At 32.9% G+C, this 14,590-nt stretch overlaps 2 long non-coding RNA genes across 3 annotated transcripts in view; both read left to right on the top strand.

Annotated features, from left to right (window-relative positions):
• The window catches only part of LOC117691039 (uncharacterized), a 47,285-nt gene that overhangs the window by 24,077 nt on the left and 8,618 nt on the right, over nucleotides 1-14,590 (top strand). The gene's annotated exons all lie outside the window — the stretch shown is intronic.
• On the top strand, nucleotides 1,204-4,501 carry LOC136271364 (uncharacterized). The gene is made up of 2 exons (XR_010709298.1): nucleotides 1,204-1,954; nucleotides 4,205-4,501. It is a non-coding gene; the product is annotated as an uncharacterized lncRNA (long non-coding RNA).

The following is a 14,590-nucleotide window of genomic DNA, read 5'->3' on the forward strand; positions in this document are numbered from 1 at the left end:
ACTCAAAACTCTGATCATTAATAACTGAAAAAGTAGAAATATTTTTAAAAGCAATGTAGAACAAAAGTTCTTCAAAATAATGTTCTTAACAATATGATACCAAAAATTTTGTTGTTAGTGGCCCCGGTAAGGGGTTAAAAGGTCGGCCCCTAAAACGCATTTGTACAGATATCTCGAGAACGGTTTACAATTCATGAACACTTGTAGAACAAAATATGTTTTTATTAGCGAGACCTTTTATTTGATATCAAGAAAAAGGGGCTGATCCCTCAAATTAGGGGCCAGAAGGGCTACTTAGTCTTTTCATAATAACTCTTTTCTGACGAATAATATGATATTAATCATAAAGTAGCAAAGAAGCTTTTATTAAGCTTAATTTAAAACCGAAACCCATTTTAAAATCGGACGATGCATTACAGAGATATCGGGGTTAAAAAATTGATTTTTCCGGAAATTTTGATTCCGCGTCTTTGGTTTAAAAAATAGCGTAATGTTTAAAGTAAAATTAACTCGTACCAAAAATAATTGTTAAGTCGTACTTGAACACATTCGGATTTTTTTTGTTAAGTCGTTCTTGAAATCGGAAAGGTGTTTGATAAGTCGTACTTAAAATCATTCGTATTTTGTTAAGTCGTACCAGGAATGATTCGATTTTTTTCATATTTTATATTTAAGTTACTCTTGTTATTGGTTTAAGAGCTCTGTTTCTTACAGGAACTTCCAGCTTTACTTCCGACATTAATGGAAGACCCACTCGTAGCTTTGCAACGAGCTTTGCTCTAGTTATTTTTTTTTTCCCGCAAATTTTGTGCACGAGATTTCTCGAACATTTTTTGTCTGATTGCTATGAAACTTTCAGGGTTAGTAGATAATATTAATATCTCTAGACGTTTTTTTCAAATTTTTAAAGTTCACTTCCGGTTATGAGTTATTGCCCTTTAATTGAAAATTGTGGGGTCTTTTGTCCAGAGTTGATCTCGGGAACTACAGATGATAGATGCATGAAATTTGGCGAAATTGTCGGTAACATTTTATAATTTTGCTGGCATGAAAATTTTGGTAATTTCTTTGTTAGTTTTTGAGCTATTTGTCGCCAAAGTTTAAGATTTTTTCGGGGCTGAAATTTTGTTGCTTTTTGTATTATAACCTTTAAACTAAAAATATTTTGTTAATACATATAGAATAAAAGTTGTTTAGAATAACGAGAGCTTTCATTTAAAATTAAGAAAAAAGGGCTGGCCCCTATAATTAGGGGTCAGCAGCTCATACACGTATTTTTCTGATAGCAAAAATCGTTATCATTTTATGAAAAAAAATTAATTTAGTTATTGTTAATATATTAAATAATGTCATTTGGTATCAAATTAAACAAGTTCTGTCCTTTATTTTTTTTCAAATTTCATAAAACAAATATGTGAGAATCGTACATGAACGAGTTAATATGTCTACATAGACACACAAGCGAACAAATGCCACATTAAGGCCCAGGCATTTACTGCATTACGTTGTGTTGCGTCTTAGATAAATTGTTGTGATTCAATTTAATTTTTTTCATCTATATCATTTATGAATTCAATGAACACACATTATTTAAACGTTCTATGTGCAACTATTTGTCGGGGCGCCCCTGTTTGTGACCCCCGCGCGCGCGCGCCGAATGTAAACAGTAACGAACGGCATTGTAGAAAAGAGAGAGTTGTAATGCAGAAGAGAAGTTGTGTATTCTTTCGGTGTACACATGCATTTTCAATTTGCTGTGAAACATATGAACATGCACAGGGAACAATACTACATATTTGTTTAAGGAGGATATTTTTTTTCTCGTGTGAATCGTTTACGAGGAAATTCTGACAGCCACACTTCTGTCGACGATCAGCTGTTGATAAGCTACGAGTAATAAAGGAGAAAAGATGGACATTAAAGTGTGTGATTTATGTGGATGTTACTGAAGAAGGTGAGGCTTTTACTCCTTTTAAAGTTTCTTGTTAACTGGTTAAAATTTAGTATATAGTATAGATGTACATGTAAGTACGTGCACACTGTTAGATGTTTTTGTTATGGTGTGGGTGTTTGTTTACTAACGTGTAATTTTTACATGTTTCATGGGTGTTTAGACTCGCTCGAGGTTCATGGGGGACTGGAAAGGGTAACTGAATTTATCTATTTAAAAAAATAACAGATTGTGAATTTTCAACTCAAAATTCAAAGCAGGGTCTAATTAGAAACATATCATATATTCTTGTGCAGAGGACTCCAAATGTAGTCATGAATACCCTGTAGACATAACTTCAAGTAAATAAAATTGTATACTTCAGACTTCAGAGTTAAAACATGACTTTAATATCTTTATGATGCCGATCATTGTATCATTAAAGAGGTATAGCAGACCAACGGGTACCCGGTACATGTACTTGTACATGTAGGTTACAAGTTAGAACTATGCCTACCATTCTACCAGTTCACATAATTATTCTTGTTTAGCAGTTATGATGTGTACTTAAATTGTCCTTGTTAATGTTTTAAATGTAATTTTTTATTCTCTTTTTTTAATCTGACTACTGGCAGTACTGGCGTGCGAGCAGTTCTCGCCGAGGACCATTTCTCGCTGGTGCACTGTTACATCATATTTTCGTATATAATTTTATGTGTTGATAAACTGACGTAACAATGCACTGGTGAGAAATGGTACTCGGTGAGAACTGATCGCACGCCAATATTGATTAATTACAGACAAAAACTGAAGGTTGCGAGTGTTATTTTTAATTGAACAACATTGTTTAAAATAATTCTTTATATATGTGACGATCAGACCGGTTTGAATACCAGTGCCAGATAGCTCAGTTGGTAGAGCACCTGACTAGAGATTCAGGGGGCCCAGGTTCAAATCCCTTCATTATTTCTCCCATCCTGTTACAATATTGGTGTTGTGACCAACCCCTGGAACTAACAGGTTAACTCGATCCTGCCAGGGATGATCTTCGAGGGTGAAGATCATTTAAGGGGGAGGAATGTGACGGTCAGACTGGTTTTGAATACCGGTGCCAGATACATGTAGCTCAGTTGGTAGAGCACTTGACTAGAGATTCAGAGGGCCAGGTTCGAATCCCACTTTGTTCCGTCGTTATTTCTCCCATCTTTTACATATACATGTATATCAGATATATGACAGATGATTAAGGTCATCACATGTTTTGCAAGATGCAATAAGCGTTAAAAACCTTTACTTTACAACAGAATACATTTAAGTGAATATTTATGTTTCTTGTTATTATTTGGTGTGGTTTTCTTGACAGTGTCGCACAAACAATTTACCTGCTCCTAAAACACAAACTTTCTTTTTGTGGATTCAGCTTACCGCTGATTGGCTGCTGTTGCAGCAGGCAAATAAGATATGCACGCACAAAACACAATGAACTTATCAGAGAATGAGTTGAGTTTATTTAAACTGTTGGAATTTGGGTATTTTTTTTAAAATGTATACTTGTGACAAAACATATATGTGGTACATACAGCTGTAGCTTTATGAAGAAAATTTTGGTTAAACCATATATACCTATCATGCAAGTAAATGATATTTACAAAAAACTTGCAATTTATGGGGCACGAAATATACGCTAGTTTTATAAAGATTAACATACATGTAATGTACCACATTCTTTGAAAAATAATCTATTAAAAATTCTTCATTAAGTTTACTCATACATGTTTTATGCTTATTACACGTAGTATTGTTTTTAAAACATGTAATTTATAAGAAAATAAACAAAAACCCTCGCTAAATTTATTTGCAAACAAAAAATACACAGTAGAATTGATAAAAAATGGTATACCAGAAGCTAATACCAGTACATGTACTTTGACGCTGTTCGGTGGGTAATATTCGTTTGTAATTTACGAATTGAAATATTGACTGTTGCACTACAAGTATGGTAATAAACTCTCTCTCTCTCAAACTCTCTCTCTTTCTCAATGTGATAAGTGTTTATACCTATGAAAAATTTTTAATATTATATTATGACTTGATATGCAAATTTTTGATCTTGTACTGCCTAAATGTTATGTCATGTATTGGGATATGTCATACTTATTACACTGCATGGTCAGTGTATTTTTTACAGAAATACTATGCATATGTTAATGTAAACACAGCTATTACTAGTACATGTATGTAAACACAGCTAATTATTTTTTTTATTTATTTCAGCTCAAAACAGACTCTTGTTACCACATGGCTTTTACCGGTACCTGTTGATTCTTGTGGGTCAGCTCCTGAGATTAACCTGTCACCTCTATCCACATGCATATTCCTTGTGTTCTACAGACTATTTACTGGTAATTCAAATTAAATCCGATAATGCATGAACAATAATGGAACTTGAAGAAAGCATCATGCCATGTTGTGGTTTGTGTTTGATAAGAAATTATGAAAACAAAATTAAGGCTGTTTAAAGAAATTCATAATTGCTGTGAAAATTTGTTTTTCAATAAAAGTATACAATTATGTTTCCTTTATTTTTTATTTCATAAAGATATTTAGATGTGTTTACATAATTGAAACCCCCCCCCTCTCTATTTAATTGTCTGCATTAAGATTACATGTAGGATATGTAAATGTACATTTGATTTTGAAATAACATCTGCTATGATAATTACTTTTGAAATGAACAAGAAACAACCTATTTCTACCTTTCTAAGGTATATATGCATAAAAAAGTAGAAAAACATGTCAAATTTGAACATTTTTCATTGAAATCAACTCTGTCTCCAGCTACCTGGGTGTGTTTGAATTTAATTCTAATATAATTAGGCAGATGTCTAACTTGTAGGTTGTAACTTACTGTTTTAGCATGGTTAGAAGAAGACTAGAAATCAGAATAGATTAGATATTCACTAAATATGATTGTTAGCTTACTTTTTTCATGAAAACAAGAAATCACAAGCAGGACAGCTGTCTATTTGTTAATTAAAATGGTACAAATCATACAATAAACAAATAAAGATCACATTTTAGAATCATCGATGATTGTTTTCAAATATGTGTGAGAAATGACTCAAGGAAATTGCCACATGTTTCATAAAATTAGGTAAAACATTTCAAACCATGACTTTTTATGAAAATCAAAAGATTGGGGGGGGGGATATACATGTAAGGGTATTTCTAAGTGATGTGAAGCTTTTATCATGATTATATCATGTAGGCATATGTTGTATTGAATAAGGTTTTTTTTAAAGGTGGTTGAACAAAAGTTGACCTCTAAAAGGTCAGATAAAGATGTTTTACTATGGAGAACCCTGTAAATCTGTGTTTACTAAAGGAAATTGGAAATGGTGGGTTCACTTAAATGGCCATATTTTTATTAAACCTCAATGGAATTGGCAATATGTGGTATTCTTTTTCTCAGAATTGCATTAGCTTTCTTATTCTAAGACAAACCGTCTTTTCATAAAAATGTTAGTGTACTAAGTTAAAGATACAAGGAACAGTTTCGGATAAAGTACCGTCAATATTTTTGTAAAATTGAGAGTGACTGTACTTGAAGGTTTATCATTGTTGCGTAGATTCATGAAATGAATTTTAATGATTATCAATAGTTAGAGGGATGTCTCTTGTTGGAATTGGTAAGCAATATTAAGGCCCCTAATTTTAAGTACATGAGAAGCAGAAATAAACTGTGAAACTTGCGGCTATGACAGATATGTTGACTTTACAGTGAAATTGAAGGTTACAAACGGGAGGTTATATAACATGAAATGTAGGTGGATGGGATATTATATGCCTATTTAGTATTTACTGGGTATGAGGACAATCGCAAGTTTATTGTCCCCCAAGACAGCAAATATTTAATGAGGCAAAGCCAAGGGAAATAGTTGCTGTGGAATGGGACAATAAACTTGCTATTGTCCGAATAGTCAGTTAATTGGTATTTCATTATACAGAAGAAAACTTTATTTGTCAGCGATGCAGAATTTCTTGATGATAAACAAATTAGAGTTAAATCAAACTTTGTATTTAATGCGCGATCTTATTAGGTCAGAGGTGTTCCGAGTTTAAGGTGATATGGGACACTTCCATGTTGTGACGTATTGTTTATCGAAATAAACAATAAAATAAAGTGTAATTATATAAGTACATGAAGTTTCTTCTCAAAAATGGTCACCTAACTCCTTAGCACAGTGGGTTAGAGGGTTTACTAGGAACCTGTAAGTCATGAGTTCGAATCCCGCTGGGGTTTTTACAATTTTTACCTTTTCAAATATTTTTAAAAGCTATTTTTTGGTTAAATATTGTAAAATTTGAAAATTCTAAACCGGTGAAAAGTTTTCAATTATATAGTACTTTAATCCACATTAATATCGACAGATGTCCCATACCACCTTAAAAAGGAGGGAAATCAAATTCTGCTAATGAATGGTTTTGATGACTATTCACCATGGGCAGATAGCATGGATACTATTTTAGATAAAAAAGCATGTTTATGCGGGCGCCTTCTAGTGATCAATTTGTCGGTCTGTCCATCCGAGATGGCTTGACAGGAGCATAGCTTCTCTCCCCTTGGCCCAATCTGGCTCATACCTCATTCACAGGGTTCCTTTGGTTGAAGGATGTGCGGTGACCTTGAACCATGTTTTTAGGTATAAGGTTAAGGTCATAGCAGAATTATATATATAAAATCCTTGTCTGGGGCATATCTTTTTTCCCTTTGGTCCAATCTGGCTAATACTCACAGAGTGTCTCTATGGTTAAACGATGTGCAGTGACCTTGCATGAAATTTCTAGGTAACGGGTGAAGATCATATCGGATCATGCAAAAATCCTTTTTTGAGAGCATATATAATTTCTACTAACCCCTATTTGGCTCAGACTTCACATAAGCAGAGCTTTTGAGTAAAGGGTGAAAGGGTGTGTAGTGCCCTTGAACCTATTTTCAGTGAAAAGAAACTGTGAAGGTCATATCAGAATTATGTTTTTAAAAATCCTTGTCCGGAGTATATCTTCTCTCCCTTTGCTCCATTCAGCCTCATACTTTACCCACATGATGCCTTTGTTCAAAATATATGCAATGACCTCGAATGATATTTGTAGATGAAGAGTCATGGTCATATCAGATCACACAAAAATCCATATTTTAAGAGCATAGATATACTCTCCTTTTAGCCCCTATTTGGCTAATATTTTACCTTTACAGAGTTTATTGGTTAATGGCGTGCAGTGACCTTGAACCAAGTCTGTCAATGTGAAGGTCATAGCAGATCTTTTTAAAATTAGTTTTAAATAGTAGATTATTTTCCAAATATGCTTAATCTTGGTCAGATTGAACAAAAATGCATGTATGTTAGGGGGAATGAAATTGAATTAAAAGTTCTATGATAGCTGGAAAAATTTCAAGTTATAGGTCAAGGTCAAAGCAGAATTCTCTGAAATAACATAAGCGGGGCCCTTTGAAATGTTCACCATTTCAATGTTGTCTGGTTCATAGTAATTTTACATAGAAAATATTCACAGAAGTACAGTAAAGTAAACTTAACATCGATAAGTTTCTGACAATTAATGACGCAACGAGCACACAGTACGAAAGGTCAACCTTTTGAAAAGCATTGAAGAGGAAAAGTTGCTCAGAATTATGTTTTAAACAAAATTGATTTTTTACATAAATTTTAATTTTGCATTCTGGGTTAAGAAAAAAGATGTTAGTTCAAGGTAAAGTAAACTTGTACCTAAAATGAAGTCAAATTTGTTAAGTCGTACTTAAACACATTGGTTTTTTTGTTAAGTCGTTCTTGAAATGGTTAAGGGTTTTTGGTTAAGTCGTACTTAAAAACATTCGGATCATGTTAAGTTGTACCAAGAATCATTCGATTTTTAGGGTCTTCCGTTTCCAACGGAAGACCCTCTTGTTTTTCTTCGGTTTCTTTTTATTATTATTTTATTTTTTATTTTTTTTCTGACTCCTTCTCGGCTTTATATCTCAAAAAGTGTTCATCCGATTTCAATGAAATTTTCAGAGCTTTTGTAAAATTACCGTGCCTCAAAGATATTAAAGTTTCAGCATTTACGTCACTTCCGTTCAAATTTGGCAGCCATTTTTAAATTTAAAAAAGTGATTTTGTCCGGAAGAAATCTCCGTTAACTTTAAAGATATCGCTTTGAAATTTTTACTGATGATAGATGTATCAATTCTATAATGTACTGGGGGGTTTAAAATTTTGTTCATCATTTTTGCTCAAAACCGGAAGCAGTTCCAATTTTTGGAAATTTTCAATTTTTTGAACAAAATTAAACAATACTACAGTCTTATAGAACATGCCATGGTGAATTCAAATCTGAAATCCGTTTGAAAATCAAACAATGCATTACAGAGATATCAGGGTTTAAAAATTGATTTTTCCGGAAATTTTGATTCCGCGTCCTTGGTTTAAAGAATAGCGTAATGTTAGAAGTAAAATTAATTCGTACCAAAAATAATTGTTAAGTCGTGCTTGAACACATTCGGATTTTTTTTGTCAAGTCGTTCTTGAAATCAGAAAGGTTTTTGTTAATTCGTACTTAAAATCATTCGGATTTTGTTAAGTCGTACCAGGAATAATTCGATTTTTTCATCTTTTTATTTTAGTTACTCTTGTTGTTGGTTTAAGAGCTCTGCTTCTTACAGGAACTGCCGGCTTTACTTCCGACATTAATGGAAGACCCACTCGTTGCTTTGCAACGAGCTTTGCTCTAGTTTATTATTATTATTCTTGTTTTTCCTTCTGACTTCTTTTTTGCTTTATATCTCAAAAAGTATTCGACCGATTTGCAAGAAATTTTCAGGGATTATGTTAAATTCTTGTCCCTTGACGCTTTTAAAGTTTCCGTCATTAAATCACTTCCGTTTTCTAGCTACGTCATTTTAAAATTTTTCAAAAAGTGGATTTGTCCATGACTTTTCTCGTAAACGGTTGTTTATAAATACTTGAAATTTTCTGTGATGGTAAATCTGCGGATTTACTTATGGCATTTGACCAAAAAAATGTATTTTGTCACTTCCGGTCGAAACTGGAAGTGAAACAAATTTTTCGAAAAAAATGAATTTTCTGATCGAATCAAAAATGAAAATGTGTTTTGTAGAGCTTATATAGGTGAATCTAACACTGAAAGCCGTTTTCAATTCGGACGATGCATGACAGAGATATCGGGGTTTAAAAATTGATTTTTCCCGAAATTTTGATTCCGCGTCCTTGGTTTAAAAAATAGCGTAATGTTCAAAGTAAAATTAACTCGTACCAAAAATAATTGCTAAGTCGTACTTGAACACATTCGGATTTTTTTTGTTAACTCGTTCTTGAAATCGGAAAGGTTTTTGTTAAGTCGTACTTAAAATCATTCGGATTTTGTCAAGTCGTACCAGGAATATTCGATTTTTTCATCTTTTTATTTTAGTTACTCTTGTTATTGGTTTAAGAGCTCTGCTTCTTACAGGAACTTTTAGCTTTACTTCAGACATTAACGGAAGACCCACTCGTTGCTTTGCAACGAGCTTTGCTCTAGTTATTATTTTTTTTCTTTTTTTTCTTACATATATTGTGCACGCGAGTTCTCCGAAACGACTCGGTCGATTTTTATGAAACTTGAACTTGAAAATAGAAGTTGATATGAACCTTATTGGAATTTTTTTTTATGATGACGTCATTTCCGTTTCTGAGATATGGACGATTTACTGATTTTTAGAGGGTCTGCTTGTCCATTGAACTCCTCCTGAACGGTTAAAAATATCGAGTTTACATTTTCAGGGATGATAGACGAAAAATTATTGTTATGTCTAAAGGCAATAATAAATATCTGGTTCAAAGAGCCTCAAAGCTCGCCTGAACCCGAAAATAAAGATTAAAATAATATTTACATGAGCTTTCGTTTGGGCTGGCCCCTAAAATTAGGGACCCAGGAGGGTCTAAAGTCTTTTTTTGTAGCTCTTTACTGAGGAGTATTTTGTAATATGTTATAGAAGCGGAAATGTTTATCTTACAGTTATGTACCCATACAATATATTAACTTTCTTATGGCCCCGATAGGGATATAAGGGGTCGGCCTTTAAAATCTTATTTCTCTGATATCTCTAGAACGATAAAGAATTTGTAAACACTTGTAGATCAAAATGTGTGTAGTTTTAAGCCACCTTTCATTTAATACCAAGAAAAAGGGACTGGCCCCTAAAATTAGGGACTCAGAGGGGTCCAAATTATTTTGTTTGTAGCTCTTTACTGAGAGGAATTTTGTAATATGTTATAGAAGCGGAAATGTTTATCTTATCGTTATGTACCCATACAATATATCAATTTTCTCATGTGTGTCGTCATAAGGGATTTTCAGGTGTCCAGGTAGCGTAGTGGACAATGCACTCGCTTTTCACCGCTGCGACCCGAGTTCGATCCCCGTGATCGACAGAGGTCGTATGTGATGGGGTATGGCGGTCGCCCGCTTGGACACGTGGGTTCTCTCCGGGTACTCCGGCTTCTTCAAACACCAATGACCCCCTCGCGCTAACATCCGTGCCAACGAGAGATATTAATATAAGTTGTAGAACTTGTTTATCAATCGTTGTAAAATAAATAAAGTTAAAGGGATTTTTAGGGGCTAGGAATTCAAAACTTTGATCATCTATATCTGGTAAAGGAAAAATATTTTGATAAGCAGTATAGAAGAAACGATGCTCAAAATGATGTACTCAACAATATTCAACCTTCAAAACTTCAATAAAGGGCCCCGATTGCGAAATGAGGGGTCGGCTCCTAAAATCTTCTTTCTCGGATATCTCAAGAGCGGTTACGAATTTATAAATACTTGATGAACAAAATGTGTGTAGTTTTAAGTCACCTTTCATTCAATACCAAGAAAAAGGGGCTGGCCCCTAAAATTAGGGACCCAGAGGGGTCCAAATTCTTTTGTTTGTAGCTCTTTACTGAGGGGTATTTTGTAATAGGTTATAGGAGCAAAATATGTATCTTACTTTTATGTACGTATACAATATACCAACTTTCTCATGTGTAACGTAATAAGGGATTTTAAGGGGTCAGAAGTTCAAAACTTTGATCATCCATATCTAGTAAAGTAAAAATGTTTGGATAAGCAGTATAGAAGAAAAGATGCTCAATACGATGTACTCAACAATACTCAATCAATTACATTTCGTTAAAGGGCCCCAATAAGATGATAAGGGGTTGTCCCTAAAACCTTCTTTCTCAGATATCTCAAGAACGACTACGAATCTGTAAACACTTGTTACACAAAATGTGTATAGTTTTACACGTGTTTTTATTTAATTTAAGATAAGGGAAATAGTCCCTAAAATGAGGGTGAAGAGGAGTTTTTTCAATCAAAGATCGTTCACCTAAAACAAAATACTCTCTGATATTTAAAATGAAGACCCTCTTTTTCTACATTTTCAAGTTATGTTTAGCTGGGTTTTCTTTATTAGCAAAATCAAGATCATAAGTGTATCTTGGCTTCTAAAATCGGACGGAAGACCTCCTCGTTGCTCGCAACGAGATCGTGTCTAGTTAAGGTCTTCCGTCTTCAGCGGAAGACCTTACTGTTTTTCTACGGTTTCTCATTCTTCTATATTATTATTATTTTTCTCCGTGGTACACACCCTTAATTTCTCAGCCATTTCTCAATCGATTTTAATGATTTTTACATGGATGATGCGATTGGTGAATGTCTCTTTGCATCCCACTTCCTGTTTGAAAATTCACTTCCGCTTCTAAATTATCTCCCTTTTTAATGTATTTTGGAACATGATATTGTCCACGCATCTCCTCATAAACTATTATAGTTAGAGACTTGAAATTTACATGCACGATAGAGTGGTTATGGTAGATTTGCTTGCTTGATTTAGATTTGACCAGAAGTCATTATCCTTGAAGCTCGCCTAGACCTGAAAATGTTGAAGTTAAATTTTTTGACAATTTTTGGGAAATTTGAGATTTGATCACGAATATTTTTATTCTCATAAATATTTTACTAACACATGTAGAGTATCAAAAGTTTATCTATACAAGAGCTTTCAATTGACACCAAGCAAAAGGGGCTGACACCTCATATTAGGGGCCAAGATGGGTCTGAGGTCTTTTATCGATATCTCTTTAATAAGAAATTTTTTGTAATGCATTATAGAAGCAAAAATGTTTATCTTTCAGTTTTTTATCAATACAAGATAAAAGTTTTCTGTTGTGTTACATAATAAGGGGTTTTATGGGGCTAGAAGTTCAATATTGTGATCATTTATATCTTAAAAAGGAGAAATATTTTGAAAAGCATTATAAAAGAGAAGATGCTCATAACAACGTTTGTAATAATATTTAACCACCAAAGTTTCATTAAATGGCCCCTATAATGAGATATAGGGTCGGCCCCTAAAACAATCTTTCCCAAATATCTCAAGAACGGTAACAAATTTGGAAACACTTAATGAACGAAATATGTTTAGAATAAAAAGACCTTTTATTTGATATCAAGAAAAAGGGGCTGGCCCCTCAAATTAGGGGCCAAGAGGGGTATAAAGTCTTATTTATATCTCTTTCATAATAAATATTTTGTAATGCATTATAGAAGCAAAAATGTTTATCTTTCAGTCATGTTTCTGTTAATGATTAAAGTTACTTGATAAGTTACATGATAAAGGGTTTAAGGGGATAGAAGTCCAATATTTGGATCATTTATATCTTAAAAAGGAGAAATATTTTGAATAGCATTATAGAAGAGAAAATACGCAAAATAACATTAGTAATAATATTTAACCATCAAAGTTTCGTTTAATTGCCCTTATAAGGTATAAAGGATTGACCCCTAAAACAATCTTTCCCAAATATTTCAAGAACGGTAACAAATTTGGAAACACTTGATTAACAAAATATGTTGAGAACAAAAAGACCTTTCATTTGATCTCAAGAAAAAGCGGCTGAACCCTCAAATAAAGGACCAAGAGGGGTCTAAAGTTTTTTTTTTATTTTTATCTCTTTCATAATAAATATTTTGTAATGCATTATAGAATCAAAAAACTTTGCATGTTAAAAAGTTATCTGACATGCTACATAATTAGGGGTTTTATGGGGCTAGAAGTTCAATATTGTGATCATTTATATCTTAAAAAGGAGAAATATTTTGAAAAGCATTATAAAAGAGAAGATGCTCATAACAACGTTTGTAATAATATTTAACCACCAAAGTTTCATTAAATGGCCCCTATAATGAGATATAGGGTCGGCCCCTAAAACAATCTTTCCCAAATATCTCAAGAACGGTAACAAATTTGGAAACACTTAATGAACGAAATATGTTTAGAATAAAAAGACCTTTTATTTGATATCAAGAAAAAGGGGCTGGCCCCTCAAATTAGGGGCCAAGAGGGGTATAAAGTCTTATTTATATCTCTTTCATAATAAATATTTTGTAATGCATTATAGAAGCAAAAATGTTTATCTTTCAGTCATGTTTCTGTTAATGATTAAAGTTACTTGATAAGTTACATGATAAAGGGTTTAAGGGGATAGAAGTCCAATATTTGGATCATTTATATCTTAAAAAGGAGAAATATTTTGAATAGCATTATAGAAGAGAAAATACGCAAAATAACATTAGTAATAATATTTAACCATCAAAGTTTCGTTTCATTGCCCTTATAAGGTATAAAGGATTGACCCCTAAAACAATCTTTCCCAAATATTTCAAGAACGGTAACAAATTTGGAAACACTTGATGAACAAAATATGTTGAGAACAAAAAGACCTTTCATTTGATCTCAAGAAAAAGCGGCTGAACCCTCAAATAAAGGACCAAGAGGGGTCTAAAGTTTTTTTTTTATTTTTATCTCTTTCATAATAAATATTTTGTAATGCATTATAGAATCAAAAAACTTTGCATGTTAAAAAGTTTTCTGACATGCTACATAATTAGGGGTTTTATGGGGCTAGAAGTTCAATATTGTGATCATTTATATCTTAAAAAGGAGAAATATTTTGAAAAGCATTATAAAAGAGAAGATGCTCATAACAACGTTTGTAATAATATTTAACCACCAAAGTTTCATTAAATGGCCCCTATAATGAGATATAGGGTCGGCCCCTAAAACAATCTTTCCCAAATATCTCAAGAACGGTAACAAATTTGGAAACACTTAATGAACGAAATATGTTTAGAATAAAAAGACCTTTTATTTGATATCAAGAAAAAGGGGCTGGCCCCTCAAATTAGGGGCCAAGAGGGGTATAAAGTCTTATTTATATCTCTTTCATAATAAATATTTTGTAATGCATTATAGAAGCAAAAATGTTTATCTTTCAGTCATGTTTCTGTTAATGATTAAAGTTACTTGATAAGTTACATGATAAAAGGTTTAAGGGGATAGAAGTCCAATATTTGGACCATTTATATCTTAAAAAGGAGAAATATTTTGAATAGCATTATAGAAGAGAAAATACGCAAAATAACATTAGTAATAATATTTAACCATCAAAGTTTCGTTTAATTGCCCTTATAAGGTATAAAGGATTGACCCCTAAAACAATCTTTCCCAAATATTTCAAGAACGGTAACAAAATTGGAAACACTTGATGAACA

Source organism: Magallana gigas, chromosome 9 (assembly GCF_963853765.1).
Source record: "Magallana gigas chromosome 9, xbMagGiga1.1, whole genome shotgun sequence".
In the NCBI taxonomy this organism is placed as follows: Eukaryota; Metazoa; Mollusca; class Bivalvia; order Ostreida; family Ostreidae; genus Magallana; species Magallana gigas.